The following is a 4,524-nucleotide window of genomic DNA, read 5'->3' as shown; positions in this document are numbered from 1 at the left end:
ACGAATTCTTGAGAATTCTATGGCCACACTTCCAATGGAACTTTCTGTGATAATGAGAATGTTCTTTGTCTGCACTGTCCAATAGGATAGCACTAGCCACTTGAAATGTGGCTTGTGAGACTGAGAAATTGAATGTTGGGTTTATTTAATTTTAATTGATTTAAATACAATGTAAATAGGCGCATGTGGCTGCTATATCAAGCTGCAGAGTTCTTTGGGAATTCACCAACCCCAAAAGCATCATCTCCAAAGGCCGAATTTGAAGCAGAGACACAGAGCTCTGCTTGACCTAATACCCCATGCTGGCTTCTCATTCATAATTAATTACTCATCCAATCCTTTGCTCAATAAATGTATACTGAATAGCTACTATGTGCCAGGCCGCTTGCTAAGGTCTGGAAGTAAAACAGGGAGCAACATATACCTGGCCCTTAAATTTCTAATGGGGTAAGTAGACAATTTATTTCAAAAGCATACAGAAAAATGGTGACCTCGTAGTGCAAGGGTAGTATGTCTGCCTCCAGGTAAATGTAAAAATATAGTTTGTATGTGCCACAAGAGGAAGGTACATTGTACCTCGAGGACAAGTAACATGGACTCCATATAGGCTGAAGGAGGTTTTCCCTAAAGAAATTTTGTTGGAGGACTTTTATTTCCTGCAAGTGTATGGGTTTGATACCTAAACAATCCTACCTAAATGAAAGAACTCAAATGAGGATAAAAAATATTTTTATGTTTTTTGGGTTTTTTTTTTTTTTTTTTTTTGAGACAAAGTCTCGCTCTGTTGCCCAGGCTAGAGTGCCGTGGCGTCAGCCTAGCTCACAGCAACCTCAAACTCCTGGGCTCAAGCAATCCTTCTGCCTCAGCCTCCCTGAGTAGCTGGGACTACAGGCATGCACCACCATGCCCGGCTAATTTTTTTCTATATATATTTTTAGTTGTCCAGCTAATTTCTTTCTATTTTTTTTTTAGTAGAGACGGGATCTCGCTCTTGCTCAGGCTGGTCTTAAACTCCTGACCTCGAGCAATCCTCCCGCCTCAGCCTCCCAGAGTGCTAGGATTACAGGTGTGAGCCACTGCGCCCGGCCAAAAAATATTTTTAATAACAATTTTTTTTTTAGAGATAGGGTCTCACTATGTTGCCCTGGGCTGGACGTGAACTCCTGGCCTCAAGTGATCCTCCCCACTTAGCCTCCCAAAGTGCTAGGATTATAGGCATGAGCCATCATGCCTGGCCTAATAACAGCTTTTTAAATGCATCACTGGTTTGACACAAAAGGAAAAAATCCAGATTCCAGAAAGAAGAAAAAGCCAGATAGACCTCCAAAAGGTAAGCCAACTCCCCACCCCCCAGGATTTCTCAGAACCCTGGAGCTCTTGATCTTCCTAGAAGCATATACCCTGTATCTAAGATCATTTTCCTTCTGCTTCAAATCTATCTCTTCAGATTTGCCTTTATCAAAGATCTTTGCTTGCATTTACTTGAAAGTTCTCTATTTTTCTCTCCTTTTTGAAAGAGTTTTACGGGGTATAAATTCTAGATTGATTATTGCTTTTCTCTTGGCACATTGAAAATATTATCCCACAGTCTTCTGGCTTCGATTTTTGCTGTTAAAAGGTAATAGGTTAGTCTACTTATTGCTCATTAGTTGGTGATGTTTTCTTATTCCTGGCTACTTTGAAGATCTTCTCTTTGCCTGTGATATTCTACAGTTTTATCATGTATTCTTCAGACACACCACAATGTGTCTAGGTATAGATTTCTTTTGTTTCGTCCTGCCTGAGAATCATTTGAATGCCTGCATCTGGGTATTGCTCTCTTGCCACTATTTTCAAAATTTCTCAGCCATTATATTTTTAAACATTGCTTCTTCTCTACTCTCTCTATTCCCTTCATCTGGATTTTTTTTTTTTTTTTTTGAAACAGGGTCTCGCTGTGTCACCTGGGCCAGAGTGCAGTGGCATCATCATAGCTCACAGCAAGCTCAAACTCCTGAGCTCAAGCTGTCCTCCAGCCTCAGCCTCCACAGTAGCTGGGACTACAGGCATATACCACCACACTTGCCTAATTGGAACTTTTTTTTTTTTTTTTTTTTTTTTTTTTTGAGACAGAGTCTCACTCTGTTGCCCAGGCTAGAGTGAGTGCCGTGGCGTCAGCCTAGCTCACAGCAACCTCAAACTCCTGAGCTCAAGCGATCCTCCTGTCTCAGCCTCCCGAGTAGCTGGGACTACACGCATGCACCACCATGCCCGGCTAATTTTTTCTATATATATTTTTAGCTGTCCATATAATTTCTTTCTATTTTTAGTAGAGATGGGGTCTCGCTCTTGCTCAGGCTGGTCTCGAACTCCTGAGCTCAAACGATCCGCCCACCTCGGCCTCCCAGAGTGCTAGGATTACAGGCGTGAGCCACCGCGCCCGGCGTAATTGGAACTTTTGATTAGATAGATATTAGGCCTTCTCATTCCATCCTCCAAGACTCTTAACCCTTCTGTTGTATTTCCATTTCATTGTTTCTCTACATTCTGAACAATTTATTTGTATCAAATATTTGTTTCTTTATTCCAGTTAACTGATTCTCTCATCAGATTGCAAATTTAATCTGCAATTTAATCAATCTGCTAAATTGTACATTTCGGTTGCTACAGTTCATCAATTCTGAAACAATTTTTTCCCCACATTTTAACACCTCTGAAGTCAGGATGCATCTTACAATCAGTGGCATCTTGCAATGATAGTTGGCAGTGTTTTTGATGTCACATAAAATTAGGGTGCATCTTGGTAGCAATCTTGTTTTATAGTCAACACAATATGGTATTCATTTTTCATTTTTAGAAATTCTATTTGGTTCTACTATTTGACTCGAGCCCAAAAGACTTGAATTTCTTATCTATTTTAGAACTTCTCAGTCATTTCTTTAAACTTATGAAACATAGTTATTTTATATTCTTCATCAAATAATGACAGTATCTAAAGACTTTGTAAGTCTGTTTGTGCTGTGTTTTGTTTCTGCTGGTTCTCACTCATGGTGCATTTTCCTGTGTTTATCTGTGAGCAAATCCCTTTCTTTGAACATTTATCTGTGGAAATCCTTTGAGGCCTGGGGATTGAAGACAGTTCCTCCAAAGAGGATTTGCATTTACTTCTCTAAGTTGCCTGGGGGGCACTACCAACATAAGACTTTTCTAAATTAAATTATTTGTTTAAGATTTTTTTTTGGACTGCATAGTTAGCATAAATCTGGACCACAAACTCATGTTGGGGCTTACTTGTGGTTATGAAATCTAAGAGGATATTTTTCTCAGGATCATCTAACACCAAGGTTTTAAGTCCTGGACAATGATAACATATTATTTATAAGTGGGAAATCAGAGTTAAAGTGTTTTAAGATCCTGGGATTGTTGGTAGGAAGGATAGATATTGAAGATTTTTTAGATGTTGGTAAGTATGTATGTTCAAATAACTAGAACAACAGCTAAAAGAATAGGCACAGAGCATAGGTAGAAAGGGTAAAGATGGAAGGAGAAGAAAGAGAGAAAATAAAACAAAAAAGATGAGAAAGAAAGGTTAAAAAAAGAATTTTTAAAAGTGGAACAAATTGGGAGGACATAAATAAAAGGACATAAAAATAAGAAGCTTACCTAAATATATTTGCAACAATACTAAATGTAAATGGATTTAACTCTTTAGCAAAGGCCAAAAATAACCAAAAAAGATTTTTCTAAAACCCAGCTATATGTATTCACAAGAGATACTTTGAAAACATAAGAACAAAGAGAAACTAACAGTCAAGGATGGAAAAAAGGTATTCCAGGTAAATGCTTATAAAAGAAAGCAACTATAGCTTTATTAATGGAAGATAAAATAAACTTTAAGGCAAAAGGCATTATTTAAAATAAGAGGATCACTATCTAATGATACTGCATTTAATTTCCCAAGAATATTTAACATATGAAAATACCCAGAAATAATTCTAACAAATAATGTGTAATCCTTCCTGGAAACAATTATAAAACTCCATTGGAAAATGCTAAAGTTCTAAACAAATCCAATGATATACTGTACTCTTGGATAAGAAAGCTCAATGTCATAAAATTATTCATTTTCACCAGATAGATCCAGAGATTCAATGTTACTCCACCCAAAAGCCCAGCAGTTTCACAAAACTTCACAAGCTGACAAAAATATGTGTGAAAAAACAAAGATCCTAAGAAGAGTCAAGACAATCTGGAAGAAGAACAAAACATATGATAAAGTTATAGTTATTGAGACAATGTGGTACTGGCGCAGATAGGCCAATGGAACATAGCACAGAAACAAACCCAAGCATATTTGGAAACTTCATTTTTTTTGTAGACTTGGCATAGGAGATCAATGTGGAACAGGCAGACTATTCAATAAACGTTGCTGGGACAATTATAGACCTATACAGGGAAATTAAATTAAATTCCTATTACACCACATTCAAAAATCAATTCCATGTACATTAAAATTCTTAAATGTAAAAGGCAAAACTATAACAT

Source organism: Eulemur rufifrons, chromosome 29 (genome assembly GCF_041146395.1).
Source record: "Eulemur rufifrons isolate Redbay chromosome 29, OSU_ERuf_1, whole genome shotgun sequence".
Classification (NCBI taxonomy): domain Eukaryota; kingdom Metazoa; phylum Chordata; class Mammalia; order Primates; family Lemuridae; genus Eulemur; species Eulemur rufifrons.
This window is presented reverse-complemented; position numbering follows the sequence as displayed.